This window comes from Myotis yumanensis, unplaced genomic scaffold, assembly GCF_028538775.1.
Source record: "Myotis yumanensis isolate MYYU_CA2020_CCGP unplaced genomic scaffold, mMyoYum1.0.hap1 SCAF_19, whole genome shotgun sequence".
NCBI classification, from domain to species: Eukaryota; Metazoa; Chordata; class Mammalia; order Chiroptera; family Vespertilionidae; genus Myotis; species Myotis yumanensis.
Window position 1 is genome coordinate 675,621 of NW_027223770.1, and position 16,407 is coordinate 692,027.

At 54.4% G+C, this 16,407-nt stretch overlaps 1 protein-coding gene across 4 annotated transcripts in view; it reads left to right on the top strand.

The window, feature by feature from the left end:
* Window positions 1-863: 863 nt before the first annotated feature.
* Window positions 864-16,407, top strand: part of GRIK4 (glutamate ionotropic receptor kainate type subunit 4) — a 253,215-nt gene continuing 237,671 nt past the window's right edge. For all 4 annotated transcript variants that reach the window (XM_070399383.1, XM_070399384.1, XM_070399386.1 and 1 more), the window contains exon 1: window positions 864-972. The gene's annotated coding sequence lies outside the window, so the exon portion shown is untranslated. The remainder of the gene's footprint in view (window positions 973-16,407) is intronic.

The window sequence follows — 16,407 nt, forward strand, 5'->3', positions numbered from 1 at the left end:
TCCGATGAGGTTGTGGGCTGACGATGGGGTGGGGCCTGGAGCCATGGCGATGGTGCCCTTGTCTGAGATGCAGACGTGGTGGGTGGGAAGAGGAACTCGTGTTCGAGGAGGCCAGAGGTCCCGGGCTCCTTCTTCCGGGCCCCGCCCCAGCCTCCACCTGCGGAGTACGGGCTACACAGATGGGCACCGCCCTGTCCGAAAGCCTGGCCGCCTCCAGGTCCTGCCACTCAAACCTGGTTCACCTGGAGCCTGGGCGCCTGGGCTGTCCCTTCGCCGCCTCCAGACTTGGATCCTCAACCTGAACGGGATCCCAGCGCCGCCCGGTGACGGTGCTAACGGCCGTGCGTGGGCACCACTCGCCCGAGATGTTCCTCGGCCTCCTGGAGCGGTCGGGCCTCTCCCGCAGAACCTCAGGGAATCCAGCCTGCGGGCCAGCTCCGCCCGCGCGGCCCCACACCCGCCAGGGGGCGCCCTTGCCCGCGAAGCTGGCGGGGCCGTCGCTCCCCAGGCCGGTGGGGGCTGCCGGCCTCTGCGCGGGCGGCGCCAGGTGCGGGCTGCTCGGGTCCCCTGAGGTCCACCCACCGCGGCCCCCGCCCCGGGCCTGGCGCCGGTCCCCAGCCGAGCCCGCGGCTCCCCCAGCCCCGGGCGGCAGGAAGTTTGTCCACAGCTGGGCCCGCCGCCTCCTGCCGCGACCGGGGAGGCTGGGGGTTCCCCACCCGCAGCACCCCCACCACAGCCCCCCCCCCCCCCCCCCCGCCCCCGGCCAGCTGGCACCCGCCAGCAGTGCCCGCACTGCCCGCCGGGCGGCGCCCCGCGCCCGCTCCTCCCGCTGCCCGTGCCCCACTTGGCCGGACACAGACGCTCCCTCCAGCCGCCGGCGGTCGGGCCGAGCGCGGCAGCTGCTGCGGAAGAAGAGAAGGACCCGCGCGCCCGGCCAGCACCGGCCCTGCCCAGCCCCTGCCGAGCCGCCAGGTAAGGCCGCCGCAGCCCTGCCGGTGCCCCGGGCCCCGGCGCCCGTCCCGTGGGCTTCCCCTCGCGCCCCTCCCGGGTCCGTGCCCCCCACTCGGAAGTCTGGGTCTCTCCTACCCCCGGGGCCACTACCCGCCTCGGCCTCCCGCCTCCTGAGAGCCGGCCCTGCCCCCCCCAACCCCGCCACCCCGCAGGCCTCCGTCCCAGCCTCCCCTCCGCATCCTTTCCTGGGCCGGGTCCTCCCGCTGTGTCCTCCCCCGTCCCCACCCTCCTCCCCCCTCCCGGCCTCTGCAGGGCTGGTGCTCCCCACGCCTTTCCTCCCCCTTTCCCCTGGGCCTCTGATCTCCCCGCTTCCTGGCCACAGCCCCCCATCCAGCTCAGCCCTGGGTCCCAGCCCCCCCCCCCCCCCCCCCCTTTCTCACTGGCATCTGCCTGGGCCTCCCCTAGCCCCTGCGCTGGACTCCGGCCACCACCACCCTTGCCATCCTGCACGCTGTTCGATTCAGGGACCCAGAGCCCTATCAGAAATGACGCTCTTTCCCTGGACTAAGGGAGCTCCGTGCATCCCACCCTCGTTCATCCCGTGGGAAGCCAGGAGAAACTCGGGAGACCTTCATTTGGACCAGTGATCCGGAGGCTGGGAGGACGCTGGGGAAGGGGTGGCTGATGGCACTCTCCTGTGAGGATGGCAGAGCACAGAGCTCAGACCTGGCCTGGGGGTGGGGGGTCGGCCCGGGGTCTGGCAGGAGGTTTCAAGGCCTGGAAAGCACCTGTGCCTCTTCCCCTCCTCCCTGGAGCTGGTGACAGCGAGGGGGGGGGGGGGGCATTGGAGTCCCCGGAGTGCCGGCCCAGGGCCTGGGGCAGAGGAGGTGGAGGGCCTGGCCCAGGGCCCTGCCGCCTGGCAGAGGTGGGGCAATGCGCAGAGCCTCTCCCCCTTTGGGGCTTTGGCTGCACAGCTCTGGGCATCTCTATGCTGCCACCTCCTCCTGGTGCTGTTGTCTAGGGTGCCACGTGGTGCCATCTCCCCGCCTCCCTCCAGTGGCTCTTCTGGGCATGCCTCCCAGGGGCCTGGGTTGTCTGGGCTCGGGCAGCCCCTTTGCCAAGTGGTGGGCACTCAGGACTGGCCAGGAGTCCTGAACCCTGTCAAGAACCAAGAGATCGACCTTCGCTTAAGCTCCGGTGAGTCACTGGGTGCTGGGATCCTCCCAGGAGCCCCTGCTCACGGCTGTGGGGGAGAGGCTGCCTGGGGGGCAGGGGTCGTCTGGGAGAGAAATCCGGTTCTGCTATACTTCCCTGTGTCTGTGCTCGGGGGATGGCGGCCAGGGGCCAGGAGAGGCAGCTGTGTCTGGAGCCCCAGGAAGGAGCCCCTGGAACTCCATGGGGCTCACAAAGCTGATTGTGCTGAAGCTCACGTCTCATTATGATTATTATTAAAATATATTTTTACTGATTTCAGAGAGGAAGGGAGAGGGAGAGAGAAACATCAATGATGAGAGAGAGTCATTGATCAGCTGCCTCCTGCACGCCCTCTACTGGGGATGGAGCCCACAACCTGGGCATGTGCCCTTAGCCAGAATTGAACCTGGAATCCTTCAGTCTGCAGGCGGATGCTCTATCCACTGAGCCAAACTAGCTAGGGCTCATGTCTCATTATTAATCAGGTTTGTTATTTTCCTCACTGACTGGATGTGTTTGTCAAGGTCGCGGCCCTCTGGAGAGTTAATCTAATAAGCACACATTGCCGTGTCTGGGTTTAATTTTCCATATTCTGTTCATTTCTTGTGGAGCGAGCCTTGTGTGGGGAGCTGTGGCCTGGTTTGTCACTAGCTTCTGCCTGCCCAGCTCAGCCCCCAGGAAGGCATGCGGGCCCAGGGCTGGGGCACTGCCTGGTGGGGCAGACGCGGGGGTTCGTGGAGGCGGGTTGAGAGAGAGGGTTGAGAAGGTTGAGAGGAGACTTGCTCTTTTCTGTGTTTTCCCCATTCCCCCTCCAAAGGCATCTTGGCTGACATCTCCCCAGCACCGGAAGTTGGTCTGACTCTCCCGTTTGTCTTCCCTGAGGACAGTGAGGAAACTTGTAGTGGGAAAGGCCACAGCTGCTGGGAGCAGGGCCTTGGAGGGGCCTCAGCGCCCCTGCTGGGGTCCCAGCCCCCCCCTCCGACACCCTGGGTGGAAGGAAGGGAGAAGAGGAAGGCCTGTCTTGGGTGAGGGGGGAAACTGCTGGGAAAACAGGAAGAGCTGTGAGGAGGGAGTGGAGGAAGTGCTGTGTGACCGACGGGGTGGGCAGTGGGTGAACCTGTGTGGAAAGAAAGCATCTCTTGTTGTTTATGCAGAGGCACATCCATTAGGTGTGTATAGCCCAGCCGTGGGCAAACTACGGCCCGTGGGCCGGATCCGGCCCGTTTGAAATGAATAAAACTAAAAAAAAAAAAAAAAAAAAAAAGACCGTACCCTTTTATGTAATGATGTTTACTTTGAATTTATATTAGTTCACACAAACACTCCATCCATGCTTTTGTCCCGGCCCTCCGGTCCAGTATAAGAATCCATTGTGGCCCTCGAGTCAAAAAGTTCGCCCACCCCTAGTATAGCCCCACAGTTTTCCAAATGCTTTTTAGAAAAATTATTTGATCTCTACTTGGGACCTCCTAGTATTTGATCTGCTACCACCCGGTAAGGTGTTACTGATTCTCAAGAAATGGCGTCTCCCCCAGGTTAAATGCCTGTGGCTCTGCGGCTGCACCCGGGGTCTCTGGACGCCCAGCCCAGTGCTCCTTTGCTGCTACTTGTTGCTTTAAAGCTGTCCAGCCTCTCCCCTCCCCATCCCTTGCTTCAGTTCCTCTTCATCTTCCCACATCAGCTCAGCACTTATCTCTCCATGTGGGGCTGGAGGGCTGGCTTCCATCCGCCCAGGGTCTGGGATCTAGCTGGTTCCTGGTTCTGCATTCTCTCCACCTTAGACTGGCTGCTAGGCACCAGGGTCTCCCGCCACCCTGACCCTGGGCCTGCCATTTCTCTCGACTCACTCCTGCAGAAAGAGCTCCAGGGGGTTCTCCAAAACCTGAGACCTGGTCCTGGGACCCCTGAGCACCTCTTCCGTTTTTCTCCCACCCCCTGCTCCATCCTTATCAGCTCAGTCCTCTCTGCTCTTGTGAGAACTTCGGGTGCCCTGTCTCATCTTCCCTTTCCCATGGCCACTGTCCTCACGTGGGGCTCTAGTGGTCCCCCCCCCGGGTCGTGGTAATACAGTCTCTTCCCTGGGCAGCCTGAGGCCACACCTGCCTTCCTGCAGATGAAGGTGCTAGTGACATGTGACCCATCTCAGGAGCCCTCAGCGGCCCCCGGGCTGCTGGACAGAATTCCCATGTAGCAGTTCAGAAGCCCAGACCACTCACAGGCTGAACCCAGCTTTCTGCCTCAGGGTAGGACCCTCTGCCCGCCTCCCCGCCACCAGGACTCTTCTTCCCTCCTCCTGGGAGCCCCACCCCATCCTCAGGCGCCAGCAGGGAGTACTTGCTAAGTGCTGGGAAACCTAGGTTTCTATCCCTGTGTGACTCCCAGTGACTTTGAACAAATTGCTTACCCTCACTTGCCTCACCTGTAAAATGGGGATAATCTCACCCACTTGAAGGGTTGTTACAGCAAGAATGTGAGTGGATGGGAATTGATTTGTCACCTGAAGGGCAGGCCCACTCAGCAGCCCTGGGCGGGCTCTCCCACACTGCCCTGGTGCTGCCTGCTCCTGCCTGCTGGGGGCAATCACCTACCCTCTGGTTCCCCACCCAGATGGCACGTCCCATGAGGAGCAGAGCCTTTTGCCAGGTGCCTTTCACATCCTGGGCTCCTACCTCGAAAGGGCCATCCTGCATCCTGTAAACTGGCCCCTGCTCATAGCAGGAACATGAAGAATAGCTGTGAAGTGATTATAGCGTTTGGTTATGTAAAATAGGGTATGCGTTCCATTTAGCAAATCAAATGTAAACACATCTCCCACTACAGTGCCCGCCAAGGTCAAATGTGGGAGGAAGAAGGGCATCAGTTGCCCATGGCACTGCTCTGCTTATCCATCTCAGTCGTCCCAGCTCCCCATGAGGCAGCTGTGAGCATCTCCACTTCTACAGGTGAGGAGAGGCCCTGGGGCCCTGCAGTGGGATGTCTGTGCTGCTTCACAGATGGGGGTGGGGGGACACTCCAGAACCCCAGCTCCTTCCCCTGTTCCTGGGCCTGGAAAAGGGAGGGAGAAGCCCTTTATAAAAAGACTAGAGGTCCAGTGCACGAAATTCGTACACTGGGGGTGTGGGGGGTGGGTGGGAGAGGTTTTCTCTCAGCCCGACCTGGGCCTCTAGCAGTCTGGGACCCCTCAGGGGATGTCTGCCTACTGGCAGAACAGGCCTAAGCCAGCAGGCGGACATCCCTCTCAGTCTGGGACCCCTCGCTCCTTACCGCCTGCCTGCTTGCTGCTCCTTAGCGCTGCCGTGGAGGCAGGAGTGGCTCCCGCCACCGCCACTGTGCTTGCCAGCCATGAGCCCGGCTTCTGGCTGAGAGCACTCCCCCTGTGGGAGTGCACTCACCACCAGGAGGAAGCTCCTTCATTGAGTGTCTGCCCCATGGTGGTCAGTGTGCATCATAGCGACTGGTCATTCTGCCTTAACGGGCACTTAGGCTTTTATTATATAGATTCCTCTCAGTTGTGATTCCACTACAGAACCCGCTCGGTGTACGTGTGTCCTTTGCATACAGCCCCACAGGGACTGCTTAGTGAGGGGCCCCTGCATGGGGCTCTTCCCTGGGCAGGTGGGTGATGTGAGTGGCGAGCACAGAACACCCCCGGACTGGAGCTCAGGGCAGAGGAGGGCCTTCCTGGGTGAGGAGGGCTGCACCAGGAGGGGGCAGGTGTGTCCTGAGGACGCGGTGAGGCCAGGAAAAGTAGGTCTTGAGTGGGCAGTCAGCTCAGGAGGGCAGGCGAGCGGAGAGGAGAGGGTCCGGTTGACACATCTAGGCTGGGAGACATTGAGGATCCGTGGGCAGAGGTGTGCAGTGCCGGCCAGGACTTGAGGGCCTGGGGCTGCGGTGAAGGCAGAAGGAGGTGCACTGAGTAACATTTCCAAAGAGCAGAGCACACAACAGATTAGACGAGCAGATGAGGGAGCAGGGGAGTAGGAGAGAACTTTGAGGTTTTTGCCCTGGAGATGAGGGCGACTGTGATGCCACTTTCAGAGACGAAGCCAGAGGTGAAGCCCCTCTGAGGGAAGCTCTGAGTATGTTGCCAGCCAAGCGGAGGGGAGGCCGCTGGAGCATGGGGGGCCTGGCAGGGGGCTTCCTGGGCAGCAGGTGAGCAGGCTTGTGTGAGGGTGAGCACCTGCAGCCATGTGCTGCGTAGGGCACTCCTTTCAGGCATTTCTGATGACTGGGTTTCACCTCCACACCCTCTGCGAGCCCTCTGTGCTCTCCCCTCGTGGCCCTGGGACCCTGTGCCCAGCCCTGTCTGCTCTCCCCTCATGGGCTTGGGACCCTGCACCCAGCCCTCACTGCTCTCAAAGTTGCTCATCTGTGTGTCACCTCCAGGGGACCTGGAATGGAGCTTACCTCCAAGAGGACCGGGACCCCACACCTGCTTTGCTCAAGGTCAGTCCTGTCCCAAGTGCCTTGCACAGAGCAGGTGTTTAATAAATATCTGTCTCATTTAAGTGACCTCAACTTATGCTTAACAAATGTTTGTTACAGAGATCAGTTCCTAGAACGTGGATGTGAGGGCAGTGATGTGGGCCCCGCTTCCAGGAGTGGGTGTCCCAGGGTCCTTCTGCAAGATGCCGCCTGTCTGATTGCTATGACTTTCTTCTCTCTTTTATGTTGACCTGGGAGGTGCCAGCTCTACACTAGCTGTTCCCAGGGTTGGGAAGTAAGTCCACAAGCTTATCAGTTGCTACCCATTCCTGAGTTTGAGGCTGGCCTGCCATTCATTGTAAAAGGCCTTGGGCAGGTGTCCGACCCCTGTGAGCCCCTGCCCCACACCTGTATGTCAGCCCTGCCCTCACCTGTATGTCAGCCCTGCCCTCACCTGTATGTCAGCCCTGCCCTCGCCTGTAAGTCAGCCTTGCCCTCGCCTGTATGTCAGCCCTGCCCTCACCTGTATGTCAGCCCTGCCCTCACCTGTATGTCAGCCCTGCCCTCGCCTGTATGTCAGCCCTGCCCTCACCTGTATGTCAGCCCTGCCCTTACCTATAAGTCAGCCCTGCCCTCACCTGTAAGTCAGCCTTGCCCTCGCCTATAAGTCAGCCCTGCCCTCGCCTGTATGTCAGCCCTGCCCTCACCTGTATGTCAGCCCTGCCCTCACCTGTAAGTCAGCCCTGCCCTCACCTGTATGTCAGCCCTGCCCTCACCTGTAAGCCAGCCCTGCCCTCACCTGTAAGTCAGCCCTGCCCTCACCTGTATGTCAGCCCTGCCCTCACCTGTAAGTCAGCCCTGCCCTCACCTGTATGTCAGCCCTGCCCTTACCTGTAAGTCAGCCCCCATGGCCCTTCCTTCTCCTCAGGGTTTTTGTAGAGAATTCGTTCAGAGAAGTAGAGAAAGCAGATGGCGGTGGTTATCTCTCTTTGGGGTGCTGTGGGATATTTTGGTCACAGAGGCTGAAATGGAAGCCGGGGTGCGCACAGAGTTCAGGGGTTTCTCTGGAGAAGTAGGGGTATGCTGTGGGCCAGTGGAAGAGACCTGGCTTGGAATCAGGAAATACAGGCTACTTATTGTTGCCTCAGTTTCCTTTCAACAGGGGCACTTAATAAACTACCTTACAGGGTCCCCAGTTGAGTGAAGGCTCCCAGGACAAGGAATCAGAGTGGTGGCCTGGGACACTGGCTCGGAGTAAACACATTTTAGGTAAAACACCCTCAGGTACCAAGAAGTTTGAGCATTTGATGGAGCTCAAACCCACCAGGACCAGTCTAATCACCAGCCTCTCTAGGGCCCAGGTCCTCAGGAGGGCAAGGTAACTGGGGTGTGCGCTCTCCAAGGCATGCTGGGACATCTCAGGAAGGAATGCAGTGGAGCACTGCTGCTGCAGTTGTGGGTATTACCGACCTTTACAGTGCCCCCTGGCCTTGTTCCGTTCATGAGATGACAGAAGACTGTCCCCAGCAAGGTTGGTGATCAGATGGGAGTTGGGCATCGCTCTTTCTGGAGGCGGGATTGTCTTTATGAGAAGTAGAGGAGACTAATGGGTTTAGGGAGGGCCAGAGGCCCTTCTGGTGTCATTCCCTGGGGGGAGGTGGTGTAGTTTTCACCAGCTCTCATCTACCCCTAAGCCTCCATCAGCACCACCTGCCCTCTGCTGGAGCTGCCATTGCCACTTCCTGGTAGGTAGCACATATTCAAAGACTTAGGATGTTCTTAGTGGTTTTTGCTCCTCCCCCGACAAGCTCGCAGGGCCACGGATCTGACAGGCGGGGCACCTAGGAAGTGTCATTGCGTTCTCTCAGGGTGTTAGTAACTGCTGAAGACAACAGCTATTTGATTGGGAAGTTGGATCCCTTCCCTGGGCTCTGTCCACACACCCAGAACCTTCTGAAGGCTGTTAGCGGCCTGCACAGACATTGAAGACAGTGATCCTTGGGTAAACCGACTCTTCCCAAGGTTGAGGACATTACACAGAATGCAGCAGCATTTGTCCAGGAATGGTAATGCCTATGTAATTGCTAGAAAACAGAAACCCTGGGAGGTTAAATGAGTCATAGAATCTTATTCCTGGAAGGAACTTGAGATCATTCATTTAACATTTCACCTGCTGTTCTCCTCTCACCTACGGACAGAATCTCCACTGGCTGGTTACCAGCCTCAGTTGCTGCTCTGCCACCACCTCCTCTCACTGCTGCTCCTCCCCATCTTCTGAAGGCTAACATTGAGCCCATACTATGTTCTAGATGCTTTATGTACATTAAGTTGATCTTCCAACAACCCTACAAGTAGGGACTATTGTCTCATTTTACAAATGAGTAAACTGAGTCCTAGAGAAGTTGCATAGCTTGCCCAAGGTGACTTATTAGTAAGTGGTAGAGCTGTATATATCTTTGGCAGTCTGAACCATGCTCTTGACCATCAACTGGGGCTGGGATCAAGCCTGCAACCAAGGTACTGAAATTGAACCCATCCATAACCCTTCAGTCCTTGGGCTGGCACTCTAACCATTGAGCAACACCAGCTAGGGCCAAGGTGCCCTCTTAAAGGGCCAACACATAGGATCTTGCTCTGGGACACTTACCTGTGGCACTGGTAGAAGGAAGGCGACTCAGCATATGGGAGTCATAAGGAGAAGATCTGGGTGGTGTGGCCTGAGGAGTGGTGTGTGGGGTCAGCCACCGAGGTCTCATGACAGGGGCGTGCGCTAGCCTGGTCCTCCAAATACTGGCATCACCACTCTACCGAGCTCAAGTCCTGAAGAAAAGTCCGCTGGCTGCACCCAATAGGGACCTTTGGTGCTCTTTTTCTGGAGCAGCCCTTGGTGGAGGCTCAGACAGTCATTGGGCTAGGTAGCTTTGGAATGGCGGCCATTCTTCCCCAACTCACTTGGACAGCTGGAGCCCAACTGCCCCACCTGGTGATTCTCTTGGTTGGTTCGTCTGACTCCCAGGGCCCTGCCCTTGCTGAGTTCAGTCTTTCAGGGAGATCAGAGTGTTGCACAGAGCACTCTGAACTTTTGGAGCACATCTCCCTTGGAGACTCTTGTCTGGGACTCAGATCAGTGCTGGGTTGTGTGGCTCTGGCATGGGGGGGCATTGTTACCCCCTCTGCAAGCTCAGCTGGCACCCCCTACCCCCCAAAATGGGAGACTCATTTAACCTGTCCTTCAGACTCTTGAGGGCTCTGCCCTGCTGAGTTTGCTCCTATGGAGGGGCTGGCTGGCTGCACTCAACCTGAACCTGTGGAGCATTTCTCCTAGGGGACTAGGGTCAGAAATTCTAGCAGAGACTGATTGGTATGGCTCTGGAATAGGGCCACTTTCCCCCCGTTGAGGGCCTGATCACACTGCCTCCAAGCAGGAGACCCATTAGCCTCATCCTTTCAACCTTAGTCACCCTGCCCTATTGAGCTCATGCCTTGTAGAAGGATCTGGGGGTTGGGGAAAGCCTGGGTCCTCTCTACAGTCTTTCTCCCAGAGGCTCTCAAGGAAGACTAAGTAACCTCAGGGAGAGGCGAAGTGGCTGACAGGTTTGAGGTGCACCTCAGGGTTCCTAGGAACTTTTATGAATCTGCCCCTTGCTCAGAGCTGGAGGAAGCTGAACCTTGTACACAGCTTGAACCCTCCTCTGTACACTCAGATCCAGTAGAAGCGATCACAAACATGAATTGCATGGTAGTTCCAGATATGTAGCCCAAAGCTAGTTTCAGCCAGTGTCTGAGATTGACCTGCACTGGAACCCTACCCAGGTGTACCCAGAACCACACATCAGTGGTGGACTACAGACCACATGAGGTCTTGACCCAACTAGCCACAAAAGTGGCACACCTAAAGGGGGGTGTCTTGGAAGTACCAGACCCTGCTGGGAACAACTCTACCTTGGGGAGCAGCCCCTACATAGCAGCTCAGATACTGTGATCAAGGTCTATCCTTATAGTCAGCCAGACTGAGGTTAACCCCACTAACGAATGGGCCAACATCATTCAAGACCAAACTATAACAGGGGGGCATACAAGAGACATTCCTGGAGCACCCAACTCATCTGATCTGGAAGATTGCATCACTGACACCTACAACATGAAAGTAGAATTCAAATTTTGGAGTCATAACAGATCTAACTAAGACACAGAGACAGACAAAAATGGCAGACAAAATGGGGAGAAAAAGAAACATTTCCTAAATTAAAAAACAAGAGAAATCCCCAGAAAATGAATTAAATAAAATGGAAGCAACCAAGCTACCAGATATAATTCAAAACAATGGTTATAAGGATGCTCAAGGACCTCAGGGAAAGAATGGATATCTCAGTGAGAAGTTAAACAAAGGGTCAGTAAGCATAAAAAAGGACATGGATGGAAACCATAAAAAAGAATCCGTGAGAAATGAAGAATACAATATCTGTAATGAAGAATACTCTAGAATGACTCACCAGCAGGTTATATGAAGAAGAGGATTAAATCCGAGATTAAGAGGACAAGATAACAAAAACCACCCAAGCAGAGCAACAAAAAGAATTTTTAAAAATTAGGAAAGTGTAAGGGACCGCTGGGACAACATCAAGCATAACAACATCTGCATCATAGGGGTCCCAGAAGAAGAACAGAGAGAGCAAAAAATAATGGCTGAAATCTTTCCTAACCTGGTAAAGGAAAAAGACATACCTGCCCAGGAAACACAGCGAGTCCAAATCTAGATGAATCCCAAAAGGCCCACACCAAGACACATAAAAATTAAACTGGCAAAGGTTAAAGACAAAGAGAATTTTAAGAGCAGCAAGGGAAAGACAGCAAGTTACCTACAAGGGAGCTCCCATAAGACTGTCAGAGGATTTCTTAACAGAAACACTTCAGGCCAGAAGAGATTGGCATGAAATATTGAAAGTGATGAAAATCAAGGACCTAAAACCAAGACTACTCTACCCATCAAGGCTATTGTTTAAAATTGGAGGCAAAATAAGAAACTTCCCACACAAGAAATGCAAAAGTAGTTCATTACCATCAAACCAGTATTGCAAGAAATGTTACATAATCTTATTTAAGAAGCAGAAAGAACAAAGAGGGAGAGAAAGAGGAATGAAGGTATAAAGAATAAAATGGCAATAAATAAGTACCTATCAATAATTACTTTAAATGTAAAGGGATTAAATGCTCCAATCAAAACACATAGGGTGACTGAATGAATAAGAAAACAAGACATATATATGTTGTCTACAAGAGAACCACTTTAGAACAAAAGATTCACACAGACTAAAAGTAAAGGAATGGAAAAACATATTTCATCCAAATGGAGATGAATAAAAGCTGGAGTAGCAATACTTACATCAGACAAAATAGACTTTAAAACAAAGGCCATAATAAGAGACAATGCTAAAGGGATCAAGCCAACAAGAGGATATAACCCTTATAAACATATATGCACCCAACACAGGAGCCCCTAAATATATAAATAAAATTTGGATGTACATAGAGGGAGAGATCGACAGTAATACAGTCATATTTGGGGATTTTAACACCCAATTGATATCAGTGGATAAATCTTCCAGACAGAAAATCAACAAGGAAACAATGACCTTAAACGACACACTAGACTTATTGGATTTAATTGACATTTAGAGAGCATTTCATCCCCAAACAGCAGAATATACATTCTCTTCAGGTGCAAATTGTACATTTTCTAGAATAGACCACATGTTAGGACACAAAATAAGTGTGATTAAATTAAAGAAGATTGAAATCATATTAAGCATCTTCTTTGACCACAATGGTATGAAGTTAGAAACCAATTACAAGACAAAAAAACCTGAAAAACACACAATCACATAGAAGCTTAATAACATGTTACTAAACAAGGAAAAAAATCAAAGTTATCTTGAGACATGAAAATGAACACACAACAACCTACACTTTAAGAGACACAGCAAAAGCAGTCCTAAGATGGAAGTTCATAGTAATACAGGCCTTCCTCAAGAAGCAAGAAAAATCTGAAATGAACAGTCTAACTTCACACCTAAAATAAACAGTCTAGCCTTACACCTAAAAGAACAAACAAAGCCCCGAGTAAGTGATGGAAGAAATAATAATGATCAAACTAGAAATGAAGACATAGAGACTAAAAAAACAACAACAAACAAACAATTCAAAAGATCAATAAAACCCAGAGCTGGTTCTTTGAAAAGATGAAAAGATTCACAAGCTTTTAACCAGGCTCACAAAGAAAAAAAAAAGGTAGGACCCAAATAAATAAAATAAGAAATTAAAGAGAAGTAGCAATTGTCACCACAGAAATAAAAGGATATAGCACATGTTTCCTGAGTAGCTCTTGTGTGACAGTCACAGTCATTGCATGTCACAGGCCTGTGCCCTGAGAAAATGCATGCAGACCTTTCAAATCTGTCAGATACTAGATTGGTGTCCTGGTGGCAGAGCGCTGAAGACAGGGTTGACTGGCTGGCTTTTTTGAGCTCTATGAGGCTAGGTGATGTTGTAGACACCCCATCAAAGAACCATGAAGTTCAGATGACCCAATCTAAGAGTACAGAGTGAGCAACTCGGTGGAGAAAGCGCATCAGTTTGAGGTAAAATAGCACCATTCCACTGTCATTTGAAAAATAAGAGTCCTGCCAGAGTCTAAAGTAAATAGGCTGGAACATGAGATCTGCCAGGTAGGGTGCAAATGGGAAGTACACCAGCAATTACAGCAATTAGACTAAGGTGAGAGCATATTTCCATCAGAGTCTGACCCAGCAGGTGCTGTCGGCTGTCTCTCTTCCCCTCAGCTCTTCTTTGGGGAGGGCAGTTAGTAGAGGAGATGCTCACAGCCTGACCTTGGGCTTCAGGAGTTGGAGTGGAGCTGATCATTGTCCTATATTTTTGTGTCAATAATGCTGTTGCTCTTGTTGTATCTCGGGTGTCCATCCTCATATGTCATCAGAAGACCTCACAGCAACCCTACGCTGTAGGGGTTACTAGTTCTAGGAGAGAACGGATGCTCTGAGAGCCTGAGTGATTTGCACAAGGTTACACAACCGAACCATAAAATTGCCCTTTCCTCTGTAATGCACAGCTTCTCCATATCAACCAATGCCTTTCCAAGGAGTCAGCTGGTCTCTCTGCTCCAGCCTCCAGCACCCAGCACAAAAGGAATGTACACAGCTCACCTTGGGGAGAATGGAGGTGGGTGGCAGTGAGGCAAGGTGAGGCCACTCTTGCAGGCTTCAGGGACAGGAGCAGAGTCATTATCTGCCTTCCCCCTCAGGCAGAAACTCCACAGTCACAGGGCCTGTGTCTGTTTCTCAGAGTTTAAGTCCCCAAACCAGGGCAGTACTGGCATACAGCAGGTGCTCAGTAAATACTGTTGAATGCATGGCTTCCTGCATGACACCCTTGTCTGCAGAGACCCAGTGTCCTGGAGCCCTAGGCTAGCAATGTGCCTTGGAGCTGGAAATCTTGGATAGGCTGCTTCAACTCACAGATATGTGGGATTAAAATGTTGGTTGTGTGGATCTCAAAACACATTTCCCTGGTGGATTATGGAATTAGTGTAATCCATAATAGAGCTGAACAACGATTAACAAACCCTGGACCTGCCTGGACCTTGGCCCTAAGCACCACCTTCTCCTCTAACCCAGCTGAGGTTTCCATCGACATGGACTGGACGGGGACGTCTGGTGAGAGCAGCGGTGGTCTATGGGTAGGGAGCCCCAACTTATAGACCAGGGTAAGGGCATTGCATTGCAGTGAGTCAGAAGGAGGCTCTTCGAGCAGAGGCCTGGCCCCAGGGGTGTTTCTCTAGATACCTAGTGTGAGCTGGGGACTGTGTGCACCCCAAAATCCATTTACTCTCATGCAGAATTAATTATAGGGGGAGCAGTAAGCAGAGTAGGGTATGGAGACTATGGAAACAGAGGACCTCAGAGAAGGCTCCCTTGTGTGAGGGCTGTGAAGATGGACCTAGGGTCCTGGGGATGAGCCCTTGGTGACCCCTGCTTCTTGAGGCATGATCAGGTGCTATGCATGGACGCATCGTGACCCCAGCCACCTGGTGTTGGCAGTGGTCAGCGGTGTCAGCTCAGTTCCTCCTATGCCCATTTCTGCTGATTGGCAGTGGTGCCTGCAGCTGAGTTGAAACAGGTCTGGGACCAAGTATAGGCTACCTGGGACACAGATGGGCACAGGGCACAATACATTTGTCAAGTCAGATGTAGCCCAATCATCCTACCTAATAAAAGAGAAACATGGTAATTAGCGTACGACCGCTACCCTTCCCATTGGCTAATCAGGGTGATATGCAAATTAACTGCCAGCCAAGATGGCAGCCGGCAGCCAGGAAGCTGGAAGCGAACATGAGGTTTGCTTGCTTCAGTGAAGGAGGACTCCAATGTTCCCCGCATGCCTTGCCGGCCTCTGAGCTGGCAGTTTGAAACATTGTAACAGATATAGAAGCTAAACAAAACCCCAGAAACCAGCTTTCAGAGGGCCAGGATCTCAAAGCTGGAGATGATACAGTGTTTCAATTATAGAACCAAAACAAACCAGATACCTACTTTCAGCAGCAGAGGCCTTGGCCCAGAATTTAAAAAAAAGAAAAAAGGGAGCGGTTGGGAGCTTCAGTCACCCACCAGCCTGAAAACAGCCCTCAGCCCCTCAACCAGACTGGCCAGGCACCCCAGTGGGGACCCCCACCCTGAAGGGTGTGTGACCAGCTGGAGACAGCCATCATCCCCTCGTCCAGGCTGGCCAGGCACCCCAGTGGGGACCCCCACCCTGATCCAGGACACCCTTCAGGGCAAACCAGCCAGCCCCTACCCATGCACCAGATCTCTATCCTATATAGTAAAAGGGTAATATGCCTCCCAGCACCGGGATCAGCAGAGCCTCAAGGCCTCCCGGCACTGGGATCAGCGTGACAGGGGGCAGTGCCCAAACCCCCTGATCACCCTGCGGCTCTGTGTGTGACAGGGGTCGGGGCCACAAACTCCCTATCTGCCCTGCTCTGTTCGTGACAGGGGAAGGCGCCCCAACCCCCTGATCAGCCCTGCTCTGTGCCTGATAGGGGGGAGCTCCCCAACCCCCTAATCGGCCCTGCGGCTCTGTGTGTGACAGGGTGCGGTGCCCCAACCCCCTGATCAGTCCTGCTCTGTGCCTGATAAGGGGGAGCTCCCCAACCCCCTGGTCGGCCCTGTGGCTCTGTGTGTGACAGGGTGCGGCGCCCCAACCCCTCCCCCCACGGGCCCTGCTCTGTGTGTGATGGGGTAGAGCCATAACCTCCCCATCAGCCCTGCCCTGAGTGTGAGAGTGGCGGTGCCCCAACCCCCTGATCCGCCCTGCTCTGTGTGTGACAGGGGGCGGTGCCCAAACTCCTCTATCGGCCCTACTCTGTGCGTGACAGGGGGGAGCTTCGCAACCCCCTGATGGGCCCTGCTCTGTGCATGACAGGGGGGAGCTCCCCAACCCCCTGATGAGCCCTGCTCTGTGTGTGGCAGGGGGGAGCTCCCCAACCCCCTGATCGACCCTGCTCTGTGCTTGACAGGGGGCAGCGCCCCAAACCCCTGATTGGCCCTGCTCTGTGCATGACGGGGTGACTCCACAACTTCCCTATCGACCCTGCCTTGAGTGTGACAGGGGGCGGTGCCCCAACCCCCCAATCGGCTGTACCCTGAGCGTGACTAGGGGTGGCATCGAAACCTCCCGATCCGCCCTGCTCTGTGCATGACAGGGGGCAGTGCCCCAACTCCCCAATCGGCCCTGCTCTGAGCCCGACCAGGGGCTGCACCT